The sequence below is a fragment of the Phymastichus coffea genome, unplaced genomic scaffold (genome assembly GCF_024137745.1).
Source record: "Phymastichus coffea isolate CEN01 unplaced genomic scaffold, Cenicafe_Pcof_1.1 PCOF00048, whole genome shotgun sequence".
NCBI classification, from domain to species: domain Eukaryota; kingdom Metazoa; phylum Arthropoda; class Insecta; order Hymenoptera; family Eulophidae; genus Phymastichus; species Phymastichus coffea.
Genome location: NW_026706859.1, coordinates 1,641,858 through 1,669,155, shown reverse-complemented (window position 1 = coordinate 1,669,155; position 27,298 = coordinate 1,641,858). Strand labels below are relative to the sequence as shown.

The following is a 27,298-nucleotide window of genomic DNA, read 5'->3' as shown; positions in this document are numbered from 1 at the left end:
TAAATGAAATTCGAATTCGCAAATATATGTGGAGGAAAGCTTCAGGGGAAATCTCAAATTACGCCTGCGTAGCGGATGAAAAGAAAAAGTGTAATCGCTGGTGGCGCGCCATTCAATATCGGCAAATATCAGTCGACGAGCAAAGTGGTAAAGTCAGATGGCGCGTGTGTAAAGTCATGAAATTAGCGAGATTTACACGCGACATAAACGCGAAAGTGTCGTCGTAAAAGTTCCGCGGATGCGAGTGAGAGGAAGAGTTGCCCATTCCTTTTTTCCCTTTGCCGCGGGGTGCGCGACGGCAAAAGATGCATGCGTACGGCATCTCCGAGGATGCTCTCTCTCTCTCTCTCTCTCTCTCTCTCTCTCTCTCTCTCTTTCTCTCCGTATCACTAGCGCCGGAAGTAACGGCCCCATAAAAACCTGCCGAATATCACCGAGGCAATGGCCAAACTTTCGATATCCTCGCAAACAAGATTACGGCAAACTCGACTCTCTCGCTCCCTCTCTCTCTCTCTCTCTCTCCTCTTCAAGATTGAAAGAGCGCGCCAGCCAGTCACGATGCTCCCTAAAAATACGCTATTTCCATTTGTTTTTTGTCCCTGCGTTACTTGGTTCTTACTGCTTTTCCACGTACGTGCGCGTTCCATTTCAATTTTGCAAAAATTATGCTTATTCTGCATTTGCTACTTCGTACAATATTTCACACAGAACTCTCTGAAAGTTTAAACACGTTCATTTTTCAAACGCAGCAGCTGGTTTATGTCGGCAGTGTGTCTAGTCGACGAAAGAATAACGATACACATAGTGATGGATGGCAGGGAGGCGTGCTTAGCCGAGCTCAATCCAACGCTGTCGAAATACGCTTTAGAGCAGGCGAGCACGGAGTTTTGTATCTTTAAAATAATGAAAGCCAGCGCAAGCTCCTCGCAGACGACGCTTTGCCGCATTGCCGAATGATCCGCGCAGATCGGCATATTTTTCATGTGTATCAATCCAAGATATATATGCGCGTGCTCGGGAGGTCTTTTCTTGCCACCACTTGAGGAAATTAATGTTCCCCGAGTCTATCAAGCTCAACGTTTAGCTAAGAAGAATGAAATAAAGTTTGCTCGGTCGACTCGTTCAAAACGTACAATCGTCGGAGTATATCCGTCTTATGTTTAGCATATTCCGTGTTCACACTCCGCATAATATACTGGAAGCTATGCGTATATTCTCGCGGGGGAAGTACAGCAAGTGCAGCAAAAGCCAGAGATAGAAGGTGCGACATGATAGATTGCCTGCCAGCGAGGTATTGGTCCGCGCCACGCGGCAGTGGTGTCATCAGACTGCGATCTTCCTTTTAGCGAGCTTTTTCTCTGGGCTCTTTCGCCTTCGAAAGAAGAAAACCCTACGGAGAAGGATCCTCTAGTTGGTTCTTTCGGGTTTACCTATCTTGGCAGCTGTACGACGCCGCTGGTGGTGGTTGTAGGGGGAAGGCTTGCGGTGTTCGCGAGCGGATAGACGACGCGATAGAATGTATCATCGTATGATTTATTATCGGCGGTCGGCTGCTTCCAGCGGAGCGTATAGCGCATCCGGCGCGCTACGCTTTCTATCTCGCTCTCTCGACGAGCGCGTCTTATCTTTGAGATGCAAAGAGGAAGAAAGCCCCAGCTGAGACGGGGGTGTTACTGCCGAGCAAAGTGGAAGATACGAGCCTGCATGCCTGCCTGCCTGCCTGCCTGCCTGCCTGCCTGCCTGCCTGCCTGCCTGCCTGCCCGCCTGCCTGTGCTTGCTTGCCACCGGAATCGCGCCTCTTTGAACTTTTCACAAAAAATACGATACGATACCTTTTCTTTCATATCCAACATAGCAGCACTTTTTTATCGTGTGGTACGAACAAATAAGTAAACACACCTGGACGTTTCCACGCCCCCGCGTATTGACTTTGCTATTATTAGTTGGTGCGCAAATATGGAGAAAGATCTGAGCAGAATGTGCTTACGAGCTTGCAAGCAAAGGGAGAGAGGGGGGTGTTTATGTGTCGTCAAAGTGCACGCTTACACTCTCGACGAAACTTCCTTGTTGCACGGCATAAACGATAGGTGAGAGGGAGAAAGCGAGAGGAGGTTGTGTGCCGCGCGTTCAGAAGCCGAAGATAGGCCGCTGAATATTGATAATCCTCGGCGCGCGCGCGCGCGCGCGAGGCTATGCAATGTTCTGATAGCACTTTTCCACGGCATAAATAGACGCCGTAAAGGCATTTTCCATTTTCTTTTAACCGCGCAGCTCGCGCAGTTATAAAATGTAATATCAACGTGAACAATCCGCGCTGGCTGTTTTCCCCGAGAAAAAAAAATATATATTTTGCATTTTTATGGCCGCGTGGCGAGAGATATCGACGCTCGTAACAACTTTGCTCACGTCGGCCCAGCATGTATTAGAAGTCAAATTTGCCGTTAACTCGTTATTGCGCCTTTGCGTCAGTCATGCCATTGAAAAATAGCTCTCCCCGAGCGAAGAGGAAACAAGAGTTTTGGTTTGCTTGGCGCTGCTGCTCCGCGCGCTCTTTTCCGGGAACGAATCGCTAAACGTAAAGGACAAATCGAGCAGTTGAATCGTGAAAGCAAGAGTTTTTAAAGTGCAGTTAAATGGTTCGAGCAAATATCGAAGACGAATATGGAGATCGCACGAGACGAAATCCGAGAAGGAATTCTCTGCTTAAATAAGAAGGAGTACCACGTGAGCATAGAGATGTGGGCTTGCTGGAAAGGCGCAGGGGGGGGTGTCTCTGATTGAGCTTCCTCGCGGAAAGAGGGCAAAAGAGGAGAGATAGAGAGCCCATTACGTATCAGTTTACTCGGCGAATCAATTTCAGCGGCTAAAAGCCGACCATAAATTTCAAGCTATAGCTAGTTCAACTCGTCGTAGAGAGCACACAGCTCTCCCCGGTGCCTTACGCGGCAGCGCAGCTTGCTGATTCGGCGTTTCTTGACGTTTTTCATTTTTACCTCTGCCACGCACTACCCTCGAAGAAAGCTCGCGCGAGCTCACATTAGTTCCCGACGACACCGTAGGTGCCACAAATCTTCCGACCCACCTATTGCTTTGCTATTTTTCAGTCAAGTTCGGTCCAATCACACCGCGTGCTGCGCGCCTGACGAATAGGCAAGATAAACTCGCGCGAATTACTGCCATCTCGGGTCGTGCACAAGTCAAGAATTTAATAAAAAGTTTGTAATGATGAAAAACATCTATTGGTTGTAGGTGATCGTTTTCAAAAGAAGAGAACAAGGCGAGCAGCCGAGCTTGTACGAGAGGGCTTCAGATCTTCCAGAAGGGTGAGTTCAATACTATCTTCGCTTGACGAGCCAATGTCTGAAGGAATGACGTTCACCCCTTACCTTGCGCGACTCCCTTGACTCGTTTGTTTTTAGTCTCTCCCTCTCCCCTCTCTCCCTCTCTCTCTCTCTCTCTCTCTCTCTCTCTCTCTCTCACTGTCTTCGCGTTTTTGCCCCGCCAAAACGGAACAAAAGAGGAAAAGAGCAAGGGAATGAACAGCACCAGTCGATGTTTCATATCGCCGATTTTCCAACAGACTGACTGCAGTGAGGCGCGCCAGGACTTTGCCGTATTCATGGTAATTTCATAAGGAGCCACCCTCTAGGAATTCGTCTCGTACTCTCTTTTCTCGCTTCTTTTCTTCTAGTGGCTGCAGCTCTGCGACTATTAGCATTCTTACGATGTAAACGGCTTTTCCAGCTAAACGACACGCACTGCGTCAATTGTTTCTCGATTGTTTCGTGGTTGGTATGTGACTCATTTTCCGCATGACGTCGAGAACCGTAGACTTTGAAAACGAGAGGAATTTAAGGAGCAATACATCAAATGACGATAAAAAAGAATTCGAAAACGATTTTCCTTGTAGGACGTTATCATCTCCGGGGAGCATCTCCATCTTTGTCGCGCGTGGCTTTGCGCGTGCGGGGCTTTGACGGATATTTCAGCCCCTCGATTTATACCGCGAGCGCGTACGTCACATGCGGGGAAAATAATGTTAAAGGCGCGCGCGCGCGGGCGGGCGCGTTGACAAAATCGAAGAGCGACTTCTCACCCGCCTGCGCGTATGCGCAAGATGTCTAGACAATGGTCTCTAATCAATTCGAAGAACGCTTTGTACCGTCAATTTCATTCAATTACGCGCAGACTCTTTATGAATTTGCAAAAAAGCCACATGCACGAGAGGCAGGGAGAAAGAACGCTGCGCGAAACCATATTGACACGAGATATAAGGTAGTAGGCGGAGGGAGAAAGAGAACACGAGAGTCGCTGTGAAATCTCGACAAAAGGGGACTGCACAATCGATAAAGTACCGAGTTTAGCATGACAATCAACAATCACACGAGAGAAGCACATCTCTTACAATAACAAAGCCATGCGTCATAGGCTTTTACATAACTTTTTTTCTTCTTTCTCACGACGTTACGCTTGCGAATTGAGGAAATTTAATATTTCAAACGTACGAATTGAAATGAAACTCGATCGTCGTTTCATATTGGTAGACCGCTTTTGTAAGTGCAGAAGTACACTTTTATAAGGTGGCATATTTCTACATAAATGAAAACAGTCATATGGCTTACTTTAAATCATATATGGCTTTGCTGGCACTTTTTTTATTCGTCTTCGCATAAAATATAGTTTCAACTAAACCAGAGAATTGTTCAAAAGGAAGAGAGACCAAAAGGCTATGAAATATTGAAGGTCTTATTGTTTTATTGGTATAGACGTATACATGTATAGCAAAGACGTCAGAGCGAGTGATATGTAGAATTTGTGCTGGGTCGACTCGGGGATTTCGCTCTTCTCCGGTGAATTCGTCTGAAAATCGCGAAGCTCGCTCCCGACAGCCTCGTCTTCTGCCAATGACGTTGGCTCGAGCCTCTTCTATTAGGTTACCTGCTCTATCCGAGTCTCTCTTGCTCTCTTCAGCCCGCGCGCACATCCATTCCGTTACCTATATACTCGTGTGCGCACTGCAAGCTCTCGTCTCTGCCAAGACGTTCGCTTACTCTCTCTCTCTCTCTCTCTCTCTCTTTTCTACACGGGGGAGGCAGCCTGCTGATGTGCCCCCTTTCCTTCTCAGCTACAGGACAGGCAGACACGCGAATCTCCCGTATTCTGCTTCTTTTCTCTCTCTCTCTCTCTCTCTCTCTCTCTCTCTCTCTCTCTCTCTCTCTCTCTCTCTCTCTCTCTCTCTCTCTCTCTCTCTCTCTCTCTCTCTCTCTCTCTCTCTCTCTTTTTCTCGTAGCAGCGCTCGCGCGCTTATATATCGCAGTCTCGCGAAAGACGTCGACTCAGCCTTCCTTCTTTCCTTCCATCTGCCTGGCGTGGCGCACACGCGTATATACGTATACATCTATCCTAAATCCCAAACAACCTCCCGCAACACCCCTCCACACCTCTCTGACAATTTTTATTCCTACGATCCGCGAGGACGACAGCGACGTGAGCGCAACGCTCCAGAAGAGAAGACTTCACTTTTGCAATTCTGACACTTTTCGCGGTGAACGCTCGTTTCTCTCACGAGCTCTACTGCTGCATGTATATCCGGAAATTCGATATTTCGCGATATTAAATTTTTAAATCTCCTTATGACGTATTTCGCGTGCAAGCATCTTTTTTCAGCATTCTGCTCTTGCGATTATGAAAAGTGCAAGCCGAAGGGGAAATGTAATAGTAAAAGTACAATAACGATATCTGAAAAGAAATGAAAAGGGCTAGTTTGAAAGCCGATGAAGCGGTAGAGAGTCAAAAGGTGAAGGATCGTCTATGTACGAAGATGTGAATCGGGCGGGCACAGGTGAAAACTTTTGCAGAGCTTCTTGGCGAGTGCGGACGTTAAATGGCTGAGCAAACGTTCTAACTAACTCTGAAGTACTCGTGCGCTCAGAGAGAGAGAGAGAGAGAGAGAGAGAGAGAGAGTGCTTGGTACTCGCATGGCTGTGCAACGCGGAGAGGAAAAAGAATGAGAGTCAGAGAGGAAAGGAAATACGCGAGGCAGGAGGGGGTGTCTACGTGTCTCGCGAATCTTGGATGGTAACTGAATTTTCCTCGTAAAATATTCACCCTGCATAGCTAGGCAGGCGCGCGAGCGAGCGCGTACGCACATAGCGCTCGCTTTTCTTTGTGACTGGCGTTTCACCCCCTTCTCGTCTTTGCGCTCCTCTATTATTTTTTCTTCCCTTGTTGCTGCCTCCTTTTATTTTACCATTTGCCGCGAGTATTTGTGTTTCTCTCGGCGATTTTGTTGATGGGACATTTCCGTTGCGAAACGTCAGCGCGAAGGAGCACGCGTGCGCGATAAAAGGCGAAAACGTTAAAGGTAATAAAAGTTAGCCGTGAAATTGCGAAACATTTACGAAGACAGACAGTCGCACCTGATACTTCAGCTCGATCCATCTTTGCAGCATAGACAAGAAAGGGGGCTGGCTTTTATTTTGCGAAAAAGGATACGCACGCCTCTAGCAAGACGCGTCGCCTCGTGCCGCCAACATATACGCCATGCAGTCTACCTGTGAGTTCGGCTCGTATCTACATTATTGAATGTACGAGAGAGAGAGAGAGAGAGAGAGAGAGGATGGTGGCGATGCGATGGGAGGTAGAGAAGGCGGGAGAGAGATAGAGAAGGAAGGAACGAGTGGTTCGCATGTGGGATGCGGATACGGAAAAAGGAGCTGGCAGGATGTAGATGGATGGCTGCGAGAGCGGGGGATTGGATAGGGGGGAGAGATGGGGCCACCAGACGAGATGAACCGACTGAAATTCTGGAATAGGATGGAAGCCAGCCGCCGCCGTTGCCGCAGCTATCAGCCGTCTATCCCAGTCTCGCGGAGTGACGTCGCTGCTGCTACGACTCGACTATACTCCCCTCCCCCTCTCCCTCTCTATCTATCTGCCTCCGCGCGCGTATATTCGGGTTAGTTTCACGCGTGCAGGATATACAGAGCCGTAATACCGGCTTATCAAAGATTACTCTTGCAACCATGGCTGCTGCTGCTGCTACTGCCACTGTCGCTGCCTGGCTTCTCTGCGACATATTCAACGCAGTCGCAGTGGAACATCAATATTTCTTTGTGAATAATCTTGACGTTCGTATTTTCATTATTTGCAAAGGAAGATCATCATTGAAAAATCATGAAATGATTTCATGCCCATCAAGTTTAAAAAAACAGACAGACGGAGCATGAAAAAGCTTTAAAAAGCGTGAAGCTGCGGCGAGAAAAGCTCGAGAAGTAGAAAGTTGAATCGGCGAGGTTGTTTACATTCCTTAGAAGGTAAGCGCACTCATTTAAAGGGGCAAAGTCGCTAAGGTCAGGGAGAGAGAAAAAGCGGGAGCAGGAGAGATAGCGGAAGACGTGAATGAGCGGCTGCTGATGCTGTTAGCGCGCTTAGCAAGTGGAAGGGGAAAAGCGAGCAGGCGAGCGAGAGAAAAAGAAGGCGAGATGCGCGGCCGAGGCGGACGAAATGAGAGAGAAAATGAGGCAAAGTAGGGGTAGCGGAATTTCTCTTTCGCTCGCGCGTGCCGTCGAGATTCCCCTTATAATTAATGTGTGAGGGTAGGTCACGGAGCCTCGAGAGCTTCTTTGCAAGCAAATCAAATTACGCCAGCTGATGCGACGACGACGACGACGACGACGACGACGACGACGACGCCAATGAAAAAGAGAGCGAGAAACTCGGTGATAAGAGAGCCGCTCTCACTCGTCTTTTTCTTCTTTCACATTTTTTTTCTCCTTTGCTCCTTCATTTTCTCTTTTTCTCTGCAAACGACGATTTACTTTCCCTCTCGCTCGTACACTCTCATTTCCGATTCGCCATACTCGCAGCCACTTGTTCACCGGCACATCACTCGCGAATAATGTCACCAGAGGAACAGGCAAAACTAGGTGAAACGCCTGAAGTTCATAAGCGTTGCGCTTTTTTTGCGCTTTAAACTTCTACTACAGCAATAAGTTTGATTGATGTATTAACCATGAAACAACCTGCCTTTTAAATTTAACTGCGTTCACTTTATTGCCTATAAAGACTTTCAAATCCAAAAATACATTTTTTTATTTATTCTTCCTGTCAGAAAAGTGAATAGTAAAATAAATGTGAAAAATTTTAAATGTTGAAAGTGATGTAGTTGAATAGGTCTTGTATATTTTATGAATTCATGGCTTTTTATTAAGTATATAAAATAAAAAATGAAAAGGTAAAGGCGAAGAAGGCTATCTTGCAAAAATTTGAAAGGGAAATATTCCTCTCTCGAAAATTCGCATCAGCATCAGCAGGCAGCGGTAACGGTAGCAGGCAAAAGCAGACAGCAGGAGAACGCGGAGTATATGCCGTTCTATCTCTCTGTCTCTGTCGTATACATCTCGAGGGTGTGCCCAGGGAGATGGAACCCGCCCTCGCCTTCCCCCGCGCTTGCGAGTTCACCCCCCCCCCCCGCCTGCCGCACCGGCGGTACGTACGTTGGTAGTAGGGGATCTATCTCTGTGTATTTGAAGGCGCACACCCCATGCTCGAAACACACGCATGTGGGCCATCGCACGTATTGATTCCATTTCTACACACGCCGAACGCGTATATGTATACACGCCGGGAAATTTCCCCCGTCTCCTATTCTCTCTCTCTCTCTCTCTCTCTCTCTCTATCTGCTTCCACGTCCCTGCCTTTTTCTTCCGTACACACTCAGCTACGCGTATGGCTCTCTCTCTCTCCCTCTAGTCTCTCGTGATCTGAATTCTTTCTATTTTCCTCTGCACACATATAACGCACCCACCCCCAGCTAGCAAGCTAGTAAGCCTCCCCCGCCTCGAGGCTCCGACTCCTTATCCGACATTGTTACCGACCTCCGACTTCCTTGCTGTCCTCTTTCCTCTCTCGCGAGCATGTATCGTCTGTTTTCTGGATTTTCGTTCTCTGTCTCTGTCTCTCTCTCTCTCTCTCTCTCTCTCTCTCTCTCTCTCTCTCTCTCTCTCTCTCTCTGCTTATAGGATCCACTCTCGTAACGAAACAAGAAAAAAGTTTTTAGCTGAAAATAGCTACGCTCTATATATATATGTACACATCTCGCACTTTTGTTGCTTTCGTATATCTAGTTTGCAACTCGCCCCTTCAACGTGAAACTAATTGAACTGTGCTTGCACATAAATCTCGAAAGCTCACGTTCTGTTGGTTACGCTTCTGCCAATGATATTTGATAGCGCATATTGCTGGCAACGTTATTTTCATGAAAACGGGCAACACCTGCTCGTGATGTCGTTTGAATTTACTACTCAATTACGCGCTCACCCTTTATGAACAACTTTTTCACCGGATTATATCCATTTGGTTGCACATTTTGCATAATGCAACCGACAGATTTATGAAAGTATTATACCATATCTCTTTAATACCGTCCGCGTGTGCTGTCACGACTGAGCTTTTACTTTTCATTTTCTCCCTTTACCCAAAATTCCATATCGTTATTTTCTTTCCATTTGATTTTTTTTATTGTTCTTTTCTTTTAGTTTTATTTGAGTTGTGATCTTTAACGTCGCACGGGCAATCGATACGGAGATGACAAGGTGTGACGAGAAGGAAAAGAAAAAAAAAAAAATTACGAAATAGAAGGCAAAGAAAGAAACAGATGTAAAGGGAAAATTTCCATTTACATCAGCGCATTAGAGTCAACGGGGATTCCGCTGCGTCGCAAATCCGGAGCCCGAGATGAAGCCTACCAGCGCCGCCGCTAGGAAGAGGATCAAGCTTGCAGGATAGAAGGCGCGTAAACGAGTGCGCGGGGGAGGCGCTGAATTTTGCGACTAGTCCGCATGCATATCTATATATGTATCTTCTTCTTTTACCTTCTGAAATGGAATCGAAAGGGAGAGAGTGAGAGAGGTAGATCGAATCGTCGCGGGAATGAGATCCTCGTGAGAATTTGTACCCTTAATCCGAGGCAAAAATGTCGTCAGAGATCACGCGCAGCAGCAACTCTCCAGAGCAGCAACACTGGATCTCGCTTTCTCTCTCTCTCTCTCTCTCTCTCTCTCTCTCTCTCTCTCTTCTGCCCTTGAATCTTTGCTCGCTCATTTGCATTCAGCTCTCACACACTTGTGTACAGTCTTTGCTCTGATGTACACGATTGCCGGGCTAAAAAGTTTATTTTATTTAATCTATTTCATTCATGAAATAGATTCTTCACCCACTCTTACCTTCTATAACTGCTATGGCTTAATCAAAATTGTATGTATATGGTTTTATCGTTGATTTATTTATAAATAAATGCATTCAAGTGATATTGTTTATGTTGTTAATTCTATACTTCATTATGATTACATCATTATGATTTCCAAAGTAAAACTTTGTTTTACGTAAGATGTGCCGTAGTATTCTCGTAATCGTATAGTCGGCAAATAGCGCTTGATATAAGACAGACATATTAATCATAAACAACGAGGATTTCGTTTTCAATGGCAACGAAGCGTCTAATATAAAATTTTTTCTGCTCCTATCTGCCGCGTCACATCTATCTCGACTTTAAATTTATTTTCTGCCGCGAGTTCAACGTACATCCTCTCTATCTAGCAGGATAAATGGCAGATTAATGGCGCTTGGTCAAATCGACACCCGATTGAGTGGCAATCGCGCGCGGAGACAGTTTACTTCCTTATCAATCTTAATGTCCGCGAGGAGCTTCAAATCCGATCAGGCAAAGAGCCATTGAGACTGGCGTAGAAATTTAGCTCGGAGGAGGTTAAAAAAGAATAAAGCGTAGCTAAAAAATCATATCCGAAGGCCTATCGAATTTCTAAGTATAATAAAAACGACACTCACTCAGCGCGGGGAACACTGTATAAAACGCAGCGCGATCCCTTTTAACATGCAATGTAATAGTGGGGTATCAGGGGCAGCGAAGAAAAGTGAAATCCGCTTAATCCGCGACCCTTGCAGCCGCGCGTGTAAAAACTAACTGCGCAGAGCGGAGCGTGTATCGCGCGCGATTCAGCATACGAGCCAAAGTCGAGAGAGAGAGAGAGAGAGAGAGAGAGAGAGAGAGAGAGAGAGAGAGCGCGCGAGCGAGCGTGCGGTGATTGCTTTTGATGTGCGCGGCACGAGGCTGTAGCGGAGGCCCGAGAGTCTGGGAGGAAAGTGGCCGCGCCTACGATTGCCGGGGCGCGTAATCGCATTTTCGTCGCTCGGCATTTGGAAATCCCCGGCTGTCTCGCGATCGAGTTAGACGAGCGGCGCGCACGCACACGCACCATGTCTTTCGATTGGCAGATCGAAGGCGCGCGTACGCGCTCGCAGGCCTCCTCGGCGACGAGGAGCACGAGCAAGACGCCCGGCGGGGTTGTCATGGCGACCGAGCAGCCAGCACTCGAGGAGGATGCAGGCTCGCGAGCGCGCGTTACGCGTGTTTCCCCCTTTTTTCTACGGTTCGCCCCCTTTAACCCGCGCGCCGCCTGATTGGCCGCTATTTTTCCCGATAAGGGCGCAGAGTCGGCGTTTTCGATGTGCGTGGGTGCGTCCGCAACGCACATACATTATTGACCGTCACGTGTGTGGCCCACGGCAGTCATTGTGTGCCGACTGCTGCACACACGACTCGGTCATTCTTCGCTCGCGCGTTTCCCGGGCAGTCTGGCTCTGACTTCTCGCCGGCTGTAGCCTCGAGTTCGCAAGAGCGACGAATTCGATTGCGGAGGGATCTGGATCACGCGCAGGTAAAGCTCCTAGCTGTTAAGTCGAGAGAGGCAGGGTGGCAGCGAGGGAGAGCGATACATTTCCGAGATTACGCGCCGCTGAAAATGAAAAGCTCGCGCGCTCGGGCACAGCGCGCTTATCTTGCGCGCCCATGTCGGCCCCTTTCGCTGTGGCCGCGCGCCCGAGAAAGCGTGGCTGCGCATAAACGTACCGAATATGTAGTGTACACGCGAACTACACCGCTGCTAAAAGACTGCCGCCAGATCGTAACTGACTTTTGAAATTGAAACCGCGCGCAAGCCAACTTTCAGCTCCGGGAACACGGAGAGAACGCCGGCGCAGCTTGGGTAAACGCTCGGGATGAGTGGTCCTAGCGCGCGGGTAAGCAGCCGCTACTTTTCCTTAATTCCTTCTTCCCTTTTTACGCCCTCCAAAGTGCAAAGTCATACTTTAAAATTGTTATTTCGATTTCTCTGTTCGTTAACGAAACACTCGTTGATGTGCATTGCAAATAAATGTCTGCTAAACTACGTGAAAACGTACCGCTCTAAACTGTTTGACGAGCGGTTGCCGTTATTTTCCAATTTTACCCTTAAAAAAGCGTTCGAATAAATCCGGCCAAAGTTTTTATGGGCAAGTAACTCACTTGAGCATATCTCGCGTAAGCTTGTATGGAAGAGTATAACAAAGACTTAGCAGGGGAAAGCACTTTTTCAAGATAAAGCCTGTCGATGAAACATTTATTCGGAGAGTTTTTCGAAGCATACGCTCGCTGGCTTGCAATGGAACTCGACACGCTCATGAGTAATCCTCCAACTTTTCACGCATCGCGAAATGCTCGAGTCGACGTTTTCTTTTTCAGTCTTTCTCACGGGGCCGAAATCTCGGCGAAATAAATAAAGAAAAAACGAGCGAAGGAAAAGAGAGGAAAACAAGTAGCTCTTTTCTTTTTTCTCGCTCGTCGTCGGCATATAGTGCGTACATACAGGCGTGTGTTTGCCGGAGTCTCTACGAGAGGGACACGGAAAAGCGAGGCGAAGCAAAAGTTCCGGAAGCGGATTTACCTTCCTCTCGAGAGCTTCCTCGAAAAGAGCAGCGGCAACAGAAGCAGCGGGCATTATCATATTTCAGGCTGAGTGAGTGAGAGAGCGCGCGATTCGAAAACAGCGAGATTTATGTAGGGGATCGCGGCCAAATAAATAGCGCATGCCAGGAGAAGACAGGCCGCACGGCAATGGATGCCGCGAGTGACAGCATGCGAAATGGACTGAGTAGCCGTCCGCGTTCGCGACTCAAGACGAATGGCCTGCCCCGAACAGTTTTGTCTTGTCGATGCTGGCGCCGAGCGCTACTTCGATGCTCCCTTCTCCTTTCTGCGGCTCGCGATCCGCGCACAACTCGTCCCAACTAATCTGAATCGAATGTGTTCGACGGCGAGCTGTCACAATGAGGGAACATTGAATTAGCTTAAAAGGCTGCGTCCGTCTTGATCCCGAGCCGTTTGATTTGGGACCGGCCCCGAGGAGGGACGGGCCAGGCAATTATGCAACAAGCCAATTGATTCGATAAAACTAGCTTCTGAAAACGCGTTAAAAGCCAGATTCAAATTGAGCGAGAAAAGAAATTGAAAGCAAAACAGCACGCAACGCGAATTGCAGATAGGCGAGTTGTTGAAACAAGTGACCATTGAATTAACAGCTAGTGCCGGCAGTGAGGGTGGAGATAGGCGAGAGAGTGAACGTGAGAGAACAAGGGAGGATAGATAGTAGGCTGGTCGGCGCGGTTGCATCGTTATAGGTGAAAGTTGTGTCGGGGCGAAGTGTTGGAAGCAGTTAAACTGTGCTGCTACGGGGGATGAAAGCTCGCGCAGTTAGCTGCAAACGAGCTCTCGGGCGCCCGAGAGAGTAGCGGAGCTGGGATGAGGCAGAAACTGGGTAATGGAATTTCGAGAGCGAAAGTTGAGCGTACGTATATAAAGTGCCTGGCTGCGCTACGCTGCCGCAGAGACAGAGAGAAAGAGAGAGGCGGTGAAGGAGGAAGCTAAATTGCGAACGAGAGAGAGAGAGAGAGAGAGAGAGAGAGAGAGAGAGAGAGAGCGACGAACCGAGGGTTGTAGGTTAATTAATTCCGGGACATAAACCCAGTCGACAGCCGTGACCCCCTGCCTCCTTCATAAACTATTATCAAGGTCACGGCAGCGCGCTTTAACTGTGTCATCCGCCAGCGACGCTTTTAAAGGGCACCAGCACACTGGAAGGAGAGAGCTTAAGATCCGCGCTTAATAAAGACCCTGATGGTGCAGCTCGCGCGGGATACGCTATGCCCCTTTAAGAGAGGAGCTTGCTTCTCTTCGCGCCATCCTTTCACTTTCGCTATACGAGCTTTGCTCCTTACTTCTGTCTTTCTTCTCTGTTCATTCATCCTGCAGATGCATTGACTGCTCTCCTTATTATTCCTCTCATCTGGTGAAATTTTATTCGTTTGAAATGTTGATATGATAAATTAGGATAAGCAGTCGTTCAATATGTAAAGAGTTTTTCTGATGTACGAGGTGCTCCGGCAGTCTAGCTTTGCCGTATATAAAAGCTACAAGCTCAGGGCGAATATTCAGTGTGCGTGACGAATTCTCATGCTCGCGCTCTTAAATCAGGCAAGAATTGCTCTCGTGCATACGCTAAATTCTCGCTTAACTCGCCGAATTCGCATACACAATGTGCCGCATCAGCCTTCGGCGCGCTTTCTCTCTCTCTCTCTCTCTCTCTCTCTCTCTCTCTTTCTCTCGTATATGTATATACAGGAGAAGTATACACGCGGAGCTCGCTGCGGAAAATGGCTACGCGCTGCGTACCAAATTCCTTTCACGATCTTCGAGTCTTCTGGACCACTTGCGAGCGACTGTGCAGCAGTCGGCGGTGGCGGCGGTATAGCGCTAGCATTTCCCATGTAAATGTATACCGGCATTCATCAGAGGCTATTGTGATGCGGCAGTCGCGTTCTCTCTCTCTCTCTCTCTCCCTCTCTCTCTCTCTCTCGCTGTACACTCGGAGTAAATATTCCTTAGCGGCGTTGCGGGCTGCGCGCTCGCGACCAATCCCAATCTCGAGCTACCGCGGAATAAGAAGGAAAAAAGCTTTCCTTGCGCGTACGTATACGTAGATTCGCTTGCACACGCTTGACGGCGGCGAACAATGCTGCGCGATCGCGAACCATCGTCTCCGCCGCCGCCGCCAAGTGTGCATTTAAATTTAAAAATAGAAAATACACGGCAAATTGCTCCTCGGAATATCAAACAGTACCTATGTACAGCATCGACGGCTTTTTCAACACTACGCCCTGGTCGTACTAATATAAGATATTCCCACGGAGAGTCGAGCGACGACGACTCACTCGCGCGTACGTCGATCCTCGACCATTGCACAGCTGAACTAATAATTTTAACGTTATACGTATCAAGGGACTCACGCTTATCATTTCCAATCTCGGCGAATCTTATTATCATAATGTACGGGAGAATACGGAATGACGCTGCATTACGGACTCTATTGTGCTTCAAATTATCAAGTTGAAATATGCCCATTTACCAGATCGACAAATTGCAACATTTCTAGATTTCTTTCGTATTATATTAATTGTTTATAAAGACTTTGTGAAACTAAAAATTATTGTTGATATCAACGATTTACCGGCAAATTGAGAATGAAAAAAAAAATTCACATTATCATTTAATCTACTTATCAATTTATACGAGTAGTCACGTAATAAAATTGAAGTACCCTTGTCAAATTATAGCAGCAACATTGTACTCGACTAATTCGCCTCTTAACGCGAACAGCGATCTGGTCATCTAATGGTGATCCCTACTTCCCCTGTACATTAACTTTATCGCACAATCCAAGTATAAAATATCATATATTAGAGTATAATACGTGGGGGTTAAAAAGCCGCTCAGTTCGAGCGTTTAACTCGGTCGCGCATTATAGCCATCATATCGGAGATCTCATAAATAGCAGAAGAAAAATGCCCGAACACGAGGAATAGATAGAAAAGAGCGCAAAGCTAAAATAGCAGGATCGGAGGGTTTTTAAGCGGGACTCTTGTCAGTAATTATACTTGGCTGTGAGTAGGTATATGGTAGGTATCATAGGCGTCCGTGAAAGCGCACTAGGCAGGTGCAGAGGCAGAGAGTGAGGGACCCTCGTTCGTCGCTTGAGTTGTGGCGTGCTAATTGAGTTTCCATTACACGCGCCCTCGCTGATCTCAGCCCGCGATCTCTCTCTCTCTCTCTCTCTCTCGCTCTCTTCGAGCTTCGAGTCGCCAGCACGAGATAAGCATCTCTCGCTTTCGATCTGCGCAGCCATTCTATATTTCTCGAAGCGACGTGCCACCTGCGTTCATCCTTTTTTTCCTCTCTCTTTTTCAGCGGTGCCCGGAGAGAAAGACAGAGGCATTGCCTTCGTGGGCGATATCTTTTTCTTTCCGCGCAGCCTAATTATGTCCTTCTCTTGCGCTCGGCCGCTTATTGTTTTGTCGGAGAGGGCAGCGGTTAGTCAGGCAGCGCGCATGTAAATGTCTCTGCCGTTTTATTTGTCGTTTTCTCAGCGGCCGCGACGCCGGCGCATACATATACTTGCGACGGTTCTCTGGTATTAAGTTATAATGAAGGATTGCTCGCGGTGTAATGAGTGGTTCATGTGGCTTTTAATGAATTGTGGGCGGAGAACTTTCGACCGATGTGTATATACATATATTGCGCGAGTGCAGCGGTCACCGTGGGCCGCGTTACGTGTGCGCTGCTGATCTTTTAAGTAGCTCTTTATATGCGCGTTAAATGCGAATAATTACATAGACTGTGTCCTTTCATTATTGATTTTATCTTGCTTGCGCCCGTTTGTAATCTAACGAAAGCTACTAATTTCCTTTTTAATTAAATTTTTTTCATCTCTCTTGTTTTTCTCTGGTTCGCTCTGCACTATACGTCTGCATTAAAGCAATTAAAAGTCTCAATGCGAGACGGCTTATCTCGTTCTTCAAGCAATGTAAATTTTTATGCTCACTTGTTGCATTCTGACACTGAAATCACATGTTTTATATGTACGTGGCTGGAACTCATTAGTGATCGCCTGAATCCAAAGCCAACGGTTTTCTCTCTCTCTCTCTCTCTCTCAAACCTTTTGCTAATTAGCAGCCTCGTGGACTCACTTATGTTGTTCGCATATTCAAATGTGCGTGACTACAATGGCAATTGAACTGCGACCGTTATATGAGCGCGCGGAACAGAAGAGTCTCCTAGTGCCAAAGTCTTTCTCTCTCACAGTGTCGAGGCGCGCGGCACTCCATTTATTCTCACAATGCTCGGAGCGAAAGAGAGAGAAAGACGAAATTTGCATAGGGGACCTGCGCTTATTATTCGGCAATCGAATTATCGATCCGATTGACACGTCGCCGGCTCGTCGTCGTTGTCGTCGCCGTCGCAGTCGTCTTTGGAAGCGGTCCCAGAGTGAGCAGCGGGCGGTCTCCGCGAATGATTGTTAGGCGCGCTCGCTCGCACATTTGCATACGAGCGACGCGCAGCATTTAACGAACGGGCACCCAAATCTTTCGATTCTCTACACCTGACTCTCTCTCTCTCTCTCTCTCTCTCCCCATTCTCGGCGCGCCCGAAGCTGAGAAAAGAATGCCCAGCGCGGATTATTCGGGCATTATAATGGATCGAGCTCGCCCAGCGAGTTTAATGATTTCGTTTAATTGGAAATAACACACACGCACGTAGTGCACAACCTCGCGGTCCGGAATGCCTTAACCGGATTTTTCACGCTGCAACGAGCCGGTTATTTACGCGCGATTGCGTACACGTCGAGGCACTTCGCGACGGGCGACAGATTGACAAGTAAATGAGGGCCTTTGCTCGCAATTTACCAGGAAATAACGAGACCCAATGTCTGCATACAGCCAGACCGAACCACACAAAACAACACTGTTTTTTCATTAAAAATTGATTTGCAATTGAAATTCATTGCACTCTATAGAGGAAATATCCAACAAGATTCTTTCTTGCCCTAATCTGTTGGAGAGCGTAATTGTGGAATAGCTACATAGCAGACACATTCTTCTGTTTAGTGTTTCGCGCTAATCGGTGCTATTAATTTTAGTCTTAAAAACTCCACTTTATTGCCTTATTCGTTACGAACTCCAATTGGATATTACGTGATCTCCAACACGGCGTTACAATTAATCGAAACGACTGATATATTTGAAATGCAAGATTAAATCTGAAAACGAATCCGTTAAACTTCACTCATTTTCAAAGTGCACCCGGTTGACGCAGCCTTCTCGTACGAGGAAGCATGCAGATCGTACGAGACGGAAGAAAGGCAGCGAAACGCATGGCCCCTCGTTTCAATAAAGCCATTTGTCGAGTCGCAATTGAAAAAGGTAAAAAGGAAAAAAAAGAAAAAAAGAAAGAGAAAAGGCAGGGCGTTCGCATGAAAGGACAAATCAAAGCTCGCTGAAGAGCGTTAACCGGCGATAGCGTGCGAGGTTCTCTCCTCTTCTTTCGGCACGCCACCCCCGCGAGGAAGTGCTGCACGCGGGTCGACGCGCGCATACATTAGGCCAACATCTGGCCTGCCCGGACACACACGTCCGCGCCGACGCTGCCTACGTACATACACTTAGGCGCACGTCGCGAGCGAGAGTCCGGAAGCGTTCGCGCGGCCATTGTCACGCATCAAAGGTGCACACGCGCGCCTATAAACACGTCTGAAGCCCTGTTTGTTCACCGTTGGTCCCCTTTTCAAGCGGTACCTCCATCGCACCAAAGCACGTCATTCTTATACGCGAGGATACGTCGACGACGACGACGTCCGCTCAATCGAACCTGGCAACCCTCGTACACGCTTGGCCCGACGTGTTTGCTGTCGCTGAGCCTGACTGATATACACCAGCTTGTCCTGCGAACACGACTGTATAGCTTAAATTATTCAGTAAGATCCGTGTGCACCCACTTCTTCTTTAGCTTGGTTGATGCACGAGATAAGCGATTAGTCAGCGTGCAAAGGCCAGCAGTTGTATCTGTCGAATTTATCGCCACATGAAACTACTCGCTTATTTGTGTATTCCGGTGTCCACCTCTTCTTTTTTTTCCAACTTCCTTTTTTTTCGCGGTAGCTACTCATGATCATGAATATGCAGAAGCTTTCGTGCAGCTAGTTTTTGTACTCGGTGTGTGCAAAAGCGGAGTGATCATTTTCATGACGCGAATTTCAATACAACTTGACAAGTGTAGATAGCATATCTAAATATAAGAGTGCACTCGAGCCACGACATATGCATATTGCAATAAAAACATTTTCGGCAGGTGTATCGCCTCTAAGCGTATATCTCACTCTTTGTAATTGACACGTGTTTAGTCAGCTGGAATGAGTTAAATTCTTGCTCACTCGATCATTTTGTCTGAATATATTTTAGTATATACAAAAAAAAGTACGCACTAGTGCGTATAAATATAAATTAACAGTATACACAACACATAAGAGTGGAAGAACTTCGATCTTTGATTGAAATTACAGTTGAAATATCGGTCACATAAAATACAATGAGTACTTCAAGTTTGCGTGCAACGACCAATTACACGTGAAGTCTACATACAACCTAAGTTGCAAATGAAATAATCGCAAACTACATCGAGCGAATAGCTTGTGTTTCCGTCTAGTTATCAGATAATTCAAACTAGAACGTTCAAAAAATGAAATATTGAATAACAAGATCAAAACCACGTCGTTCGAATAATCATTAGAAGTGGTTACTTTTCGTAGAATGACTGAGAATACGGGCGGGAAGAAAACAAATCATATATTAAATGCAATTGTCCCATGTCAATATGAAGCACTGGAAATAAATGAGCTCTGGGCGAGACATTTGTAATTTTATAAATCTTAGCGAGTATAATTTTTATATGCGTTGCAGTATCTTGTTGCGTACGAAAAAGACATTATTCTTAGAGCAATTTTTCGGTGTGACAAAGGCTTTCAGCCTCGAATTTGCTCGAATAAGATCTTATCGTTTTTATCGCGACACGGGCCCTCTTAAGCGAGATTTGATGAGAGAGGGCTCAAATGGAACAAGATCGTTTACAGGCGCCTTCGACTGAGCAACCGGATCGACTTACCCGCGACTGCGATTGCCCCCTAAAAAGCGCGCATCGATGTTCGCTTTCGTAGAGCGTGATGTCGGGACATAGGCGCCTCTGTCGAAAAATTACCGTTCCATCAATTCAACTTCGATATGGTTATTATCTGATATAACTATCAGTATCTCACTGCAATACTGCATTTTTATTTGCAACAGCATACGGTGTCAAAGTCTAAGGTATTAGATGAGATGAGTTTCTAAGATCAAGAAAATACAACAGTATTTTTACTTTTATTTTGCCTATAATCCCAGTTGCTATGTGAAAGCAATATATGATTTCAAAGTAAAACTAAAAAAGAGAGAGAAGAGTATAAAGAGAGTAAAGTTAAGTTTTCAAAGAGGGCAAAGTCGTCTTTTTCGCCAGCCTAGTTCAAACAGTTTGGCAAAGAATGTCGTGCAACTCGGTTAGCGAAGTTTCAAGTTTCAAGTTAAAGTTCCGAGGCGACGTGAGTTTCCGTTCTTTGCTGAAGCACGAGTGGATGCCCCGTAAGAGAAGGAAAGAGAGGGAGTAAGAGAGAGAGAGAGAGAGAGAGAGAGAGAGAGAGAGAGCAAGAGAGAAAAAGATGGATGGTTTAATCGCTTGATAAATTTGCTCACATTTCGCTTTATCGACAGCACTGTATAACTCTTCATTGCCAATATAAACCTCTATATAAAAGCTAATTCGACTATTCAATTGAATGTATAATCAATGAGATCGGCATATGCATTGAATATACACGCAGACTCAGTGCCGCTTGATCGCAGCTCGTCGACGACTCGGCACTGCTTGGAAAACGAAACAATGATTTTACGTAAAGTCATTTTCATTCATGAAAATGTATGGGCGCCATTGAAGCTTAATTGCTTTTAACTTTTTCAAAGTGATTCGAATTACGTGCAAACTTTATTGCAATCGTTTAGATAAGTGGAACAACAAGATTATCCATCAGCCAGACACATATACGGATATTATCATAATGCGATATTAGCATCTGAAAAGCCTGCATAAACAATCGAGAGACAGCAAGTGCTAATAATAAATGTGAATGAAGCGACGATCAGAGATTGATGCTCGTCGATCGATCAATAAAAGCAAGGAAAAAAGGCGGCCGAACGAGAACAAATTAATGGTCTATGAAATGGTCGCGAGACAGACAGACACTTGAATTGAATGGCATCGAGTCCTGTGCACCCATTCCTCAAATTGTTCGCATTCGTCCACGCGACACAGATTTCTTCTATGCATAACCATGAATCGTCCGATCCTCTCGAAACGTCAATTCCTTGTGGGTTGAAGATGCATCAAGCAGTCGCGATAGACGATAAAAACAGGAAGAAAGGAAAAAAGACGAGCGCACTCTCTCTCTCTCTCTCTCTCCGTGGAATAACGAATGCTAATCGGAGTCCATCAAATTAGTCCCTCATCCCGATCGGCGACATTTCTTTAGAGGTCTCTCGTCCTCCCCTTGCCGAAGAAGAAGAAGAGCAGAAGAAGAAGAAGAAGAAGAAGAAGAAGAAGAAGAAGAAGAAGAAGACGACGACGACGACGACGACGACGACGAGGAGAAGGAGAAAAAACCGGCATCTCGGCTCGTTCCGCTCTCGTCGCGTGCACATACATAACCGAGGAACGATCGAGTCGTAAAGCCATGGGTATAAGAAAACGTCTCGACGTCGTCGGATTTACGGTCCGAGGTCCGAAAGCACTCGCGTAATAAGAAAAAGCGCGCGAGGAAAAGTGTTGCGCATTGTCGCGTGGATTTGTCGCAAGCATCGATAAGTTGATACACAGAGAAATAGAGAAAGAAGGGCGTCGAGGGAGTAACTCGCCCATTAGAGCAGCCTGGGCAACCTATCGCGGCCAAAGAAAAGCTATGTGCATTAGGAGATTGTGTTCGGCAGTTGTTTACGAGGTCGCCTCTCTCTCTCTCTCTCTCTCTCTCTCTCTCTCTCTCTCTCCCTTTCTCTCTCTATAACTTGCTTGGCACTATCTCCCGGATTTTCTTGGTCCTCTCTCCTCTGACTTTTTTGCCATCGTCGTTCCTTTTCTCCGCTGGATCGGCAAAGCGTTCGACTTTGGAAGCCGGTGCGCAAGCTTGGCTGGTATTTCCGTTAGTGCGCTCACATAACTCCGAGCGACAAACTGGCAGGTCTTCTGGTCCTCTCCTCTTGCCTCTCTCGCTCTCGCGCGGCTGTGTAATCTCAGAGGAGCACTTTCGTATAGTTGCGCGCCGCCCTTTTCTCCGTCGTTTCTTTCCCCGGTCAGAATATCGCGAAAACGTCGCCTCTCGCTCCACACGAGAGCCCGCCCAAGTATATACCTATCCGAGATATCGCTTCAGCCCATCTACGGGCGTAGAGTCGCTGTGCCGATGCTTTGCTCCAAACGCTATATGGCTCTCCTATTTTTCGTATTCCTACGACGCCACGCTGCACGCCAAATCGCAAATCACAGAGAGAGAGAGAGAGAGAGAGCTCATTTTCAGCAAACTACTTTCATCCGACAAAATCTGCAAAACCCATTTCCATTTCTCTTGCTTTACTGTTTTCTGGTCGGACGAGGGCATAAATTATAATTGAGCATCCTCATCTCTACAAATGATCTACCAAGATTGATTAGGTACTAGATATACATATTTATTTGAAAGACAAACTGTATACAGTAGAAAATTGATATTGATTCGCCGTAGAATCATTTTTTATTGAATAACAAACAACAAAATGTCGAGACCATCGTGCAGGGGAAATTTAATGGCGAGTGCGTCATCGAATTGCGCATCTGGCAATTTAGCACGCGATCGATCGGTAGAAAGAGAGAGAGAGAGAGAGAGAGAGAGAGAGAGAACGGGAGCGAGACAGAGAAACTCGCTTCGAATTCCAGACTGCACTGGAAGCTTTGTGTGGAGAGAGTGTCTGGCATGCGTGTGTATCGGGTGCAAAAATGACGGAAAATATTTGCATGGTTGTGTCGATCGGCGCGCGTGCGTGCCGAGCATGGCCGAGCGACCGAGCGAGAGGGCAAGCATCACGAAAAAGCGCAGGAGTGCGAGCTCGAACTGACGAGAGAGCGAGCGAAACGCGCGCAACGCGAAATTGCATTTAAATAATTGCCCGAGGCCTTCGGTCGAGCAGATGCGGATTTCATGCACGCACGCACGATGTTTGTCTTTTCGCGCTATCGCCAGCCGAAGCCCCGGCACATGCTGATGATGCACCATCGCTCGTAATCGAAGAACCGATTGCCATCGCTCGCTCGTTCCACTACTGCAGCTGTTCTGCCTTCCCTCTCTCTCTCTCTCTCTCTCTCTCTCTCTCTCTCTCTCTCTCTCTCTCTCTCTCTCTCTCTCTTTACGGGCTCTTCCTTTCGGACATGACGTTTCGGGACGTAAACATCCTGGGGAGCTTGCGCGTACTTGCGACCGATATCGGTTCCAGTATTCGTCAGGTGCTAATTGAAGCTATAGACAATTGTACAACGTGTACATCTATCGAATTCTCGAGCACTCGAGTCTCCATCTGGAGTGCCAAAATTTTACGACCTCGAGAATAATCGGGCGCTTGCCAAGCTTTATTAAAGCTGTGGGTAGGCTTCCATTTATATGGTTCGTGGCGACGACTTTATCAACGTCATGGCGGAACAAATTTCTTGTTCTCGTTGCGCCCTACGTACTTGTTTTTCTTGTAAATATGTGCAAGAGAGCAGCAGCCTATAGAATATATAATATTATAAGCCTACGTATCGTACGCGGCACGCTGACACTTTACAAACTCGTTTGAATTCATTAATAATTATCAGACCGCGGCCGAGAGAAATTGTTTCTCTCTCGTGGACATTGAATGTGTTTATTTGTCGCAAGCGCGAGGGCAATAAGATATATGTCGCGCGCCGGTCGCCCGGCCGTGTTCCAAATGACTCGGACACGTGTTTATTCGCGAAATTATTTAGCTTTGGACACGCTCGCGGCCCGATTTTTATCGTCCGATCAAAGGACAATTTATTGAATTTCCTGCCAAAATATTTGGTCGCGCGACACTACCGTTAATATTTCAATCGACGCCGGCGCATGCTTTTATATTCGAACTAATTTGCGATTTGATGATTTCACCGCTGAAATATCGCGTCGTCGTAATGTAAAATTGAACGCCGTGCATATAAATTCTCTTAAAAAATACGTTGTGTTGTTTAGCGAATACAAGTGAGCAACGTTAGGAGAGAACGGTGTCGCGTGCGCGTGCTGTTCATCCGCTAAAAATAAGTTATAATTTAAAATCATTGCAGAAGGCTCGCAAGTGCGGCAGTAACATTAAAACGATGGACCATTGCGCCTTAAACGACCAATTGGAGAGGCTCAACCGCAGTAAAACACACAACGGCCAAAGAGCCATACATCACGAAGAATGAAGTAGCATCAGAGAGAGAGAGAGAGAGGCAAGCAGGCCGTGCGATGTGCGGTCTTAATTTTGCGCGCGACTCTTGCGTTCGATTTTTTACTTTGGGATCGAGACCAGTCGCCTCGCCGCACCGGAACGCGGCCTTACTGGCGACGCCGAAGAGCGGAGAGGAAGAGTTAGAGACGTCCAAAAGTCAAGCGAGGTAGCTCGAGAGGTTCGCGGCTGCAGCAAGATCGAGAGCTGCTAGCTGCTCGCCCATAAAAGTTCTGACGTCCATCAGTTGGCGAGGCACTGACATAATGCGGGCCGTTAAAGCGAGCCGCTCTGCATACTAATGCACCGCGGGCCTTCTCATTACGAACTCGTAAAACTATGGCACAGCGAAAAGAAATGAAGAGAGAGAGAGAGAGAGAGAGAGAGAGAGCTTGCCGAATGTAGCCTGCAGTCGCCCAAAGTAAGAAGAAGAAGAAGATAAAGAGGAGGAGGAGGAGGAGGAGGAGGAGGAGAAGGGGGCGAGGGAAGGCGCGCGCGAGCGCGAGCGCAGAACCAGTTTGGCTGGGCGTGTTGCCTGAGAACGCAAGTGGAATCCGCTCCGTTCCCACGTGGAAAGTCGGCGGCGCATCCACCTGCAGCAGCAGCGGCTACAAGCAGCAGCGCTGCCGCTGATATATACATGCATGCAAGCGGTTCGCAGTCGCCAGGCTGCCGCCTCGAATTCCTATCCAGGTCGCTCAGTCTCCCCGTGCCCGGCTGCATATGTATAGCCGAGGCTTTGCGTTCTGCGAATTTCGCTATGCATCCTACATACATCGACGCTCGATAATGCAACGCTACCGGTAATTGGTTCATTTGGCTATCGTGAGCCCCGACGACCTGCTCTCTATCGTGATCCCCCTTGCCGCGCGTCCATAACCTTGCCACGATTCTGCGAGAAAGCTGTTCCAGCCTAACGACTGCGTTTCACGGAAATTTCCGCGAAATGCCGTCCAAACAAATTCCGCTCGCTTTCAACAACTTGCGCGTATATTTTCGAGCGCGCCCCGAGTTGCGCGATACAGGCAGGTCGGGTTCTCGATTGAACCGAAGCAAGCAACACTTGCGGCCCATCCATGTGTATCGGCTCATTGCGCCCGTTCAAGTGATCAAAATCGGAGGCTATTTTTTTTCCTCTCTAGAGGCCCGGCACATGTAACAATCAAAACAGTCGAGCGGAGCGGCATCTGTTGCGAAGAGAGAAAAAATGACTTGCAGGACTCGAGTGTACATACATACCGTTGTTTTTCGTCGAGGGATTTTATCAGGGTGCATCCGGCGCACTAAACGCTCAAGGATATGGCGTGGACTGGAAGCCAACAGAAGAGAGAAAAAAAATAAGTAGGTAGCTAAGAGATCCTTTGAGGCAGAAAGCACATGCAACTGTTCTCCTTCCCTTTCTTCGCGTCTACATTAATCCGACATCCTCTCGCGATGGGCATTGTGTAGAAGAGGAAAACGCCGACAATGGGTTGGCCTAGTGCACGTAGCACTCGAGCATGACGGCGAGGAGGATGCAGTTCGCCAGCTGACGATGCATTATGAGCCGGCGCTGGGGCTGCAAGTACGCTAGCCGAGGTTAGACGGGGTGTGAGCAAGTGCGCCCGACGAGGAGGACGAAAGAGGAAGAAGGCGCACGCCAATGCGAGAGCAGCAGCTGCGGGCTCGAACGAATAATCCATTATTCCCAACGTTAGCCGCTCTAATTGTGCAATCCCGAGTGTATGGCAAGTTAGCTTCCCGTCGCGCGGCCACTCACCGCTGAGCTTAGAGCGGCACAGCGGCGGGGGTGGTAATTGCCAATTTCCACGTGAGCCACGCCGCGCAGCTGAGGATCGTCCGCGAGCGGCTACTCTTCACGGGAACCCGTCGGCCGATCGCGGCTCTCGCGCTACGCGGAAAGCGACCTAACGAGTGGCTTCGCCCTCGACTCGGGGATCGACTGCAACGCGCCAAGCCCTCTTACGGCCTGTACACGCCGCCGGGATGGCCGCGGCACTCGTGCGCCTTTACTCGGACCGGCAGCCGGCTCGCTGCTTCTTATCCCGCTCGTCGCCGCTGAAATTCGGGCAGCCACGATTGCCGGCCGCGAAAAGCCACGCTCTTGCAAGCACCTTTCTCCGCTGGCGGATCATAGAAGGTTCCCGCGAACCGACGTTCCGCGCGAACGCCCAACGACAAACCGGACGACACGCGGAACTGATCGATACGTCGGGCCGCCGCGTTTGGCGCATCGTTGCGCGCGTGCATTTACGCGTAGCCGTTATGCGCGCCTGAAGTCACGATTCCGCAACGCCGCCTGCGCCATCGCCTCGCCGCGACGCGTGCCTGCGGACCGATGTCGCAATCATTGCCACATTCGTCTAAGCAGTGATGGGTATCGAGATGATCTATGCATTTTGCGCATTTTGCGGATAAAGCAAAATACATAGCGGCGATGTCGAAACTCCTTGCGGCTACTACGTCCAATCGAATCTCGCGAAATTATATTTAAATGGGCGCGGGCAGTCGGCAAAGGCGCGAAGCGAGAGAAGGACCTCTGGAAAAATAGCAATTTATAAGCGCGTGCGCGCGCTTGTACGGCGCGTATAGGTGAGCTGCGAAAGCCACGCGAATGTGCGCGCACACCTACGTTCGTGCACGCGTGTGTGCGCTACGCGTGAACGAGACCGCGCATAAATTCCTTTATGAGCTTCGCTGCTTACAAATTCACAGCCTGTCGCCAATTTTATTGCTCTGCAGATCGTAGCTTTATCTATATGGGCGCTCGCGAGAGAGCAGAGAGCGAGAGAGCGACTTTTACTCGCTAAGCTAAGCCTGTATAAATACTGGCTATCCCTTTACACGCAGAACGACGACGACGACGACGACGACGACGATCGTGCAGCTTAGTTCCGAGCATTAACACGTATGTGCAAGCCCGCAGCGGTAGCTTGCTACGCATAATTAACGGCTTGGTGCCTTACTATAACCACGAATTTTA

The 27,298-nt window shown here is 47.8% G+C and overlaps 1 protein-coding gene and 1 long non-coding RNA gene across 3 annotated transcripts in view; one reads left to right on the top strand and one right to left on the bottom strand.

The window, feature by feature from the left end:
• LOC131665220 (UPF0489 protein C5orf22 homolog) overlaps positions 1 to 27,298 on the bottom strand; it is a 349,516-nt gene that overhangs the window by 63,859 nt on the left and 258,359 nt on the right. The window lies entirely within an intron of this gene.
• LOC131665221 (uncharacterized) overlaps positions 1 to 27,298 on the top strand; it is a 55,533-nt gene that overhangs the window by 22,490 nt on the left and 5,745 nt on the right. For both annotated transcript variants that reach the window (XR_009302007.1, XR_009302006.1), the window contains one exon: positions 3,250 to 3,323. This is a non-coding gene — a long non-coding RNA (uncharacterized LOC131665221). The remainder of the gene's footprint in view (positions 1 to 3,249; positions 3,324 to 27,298) is intronic.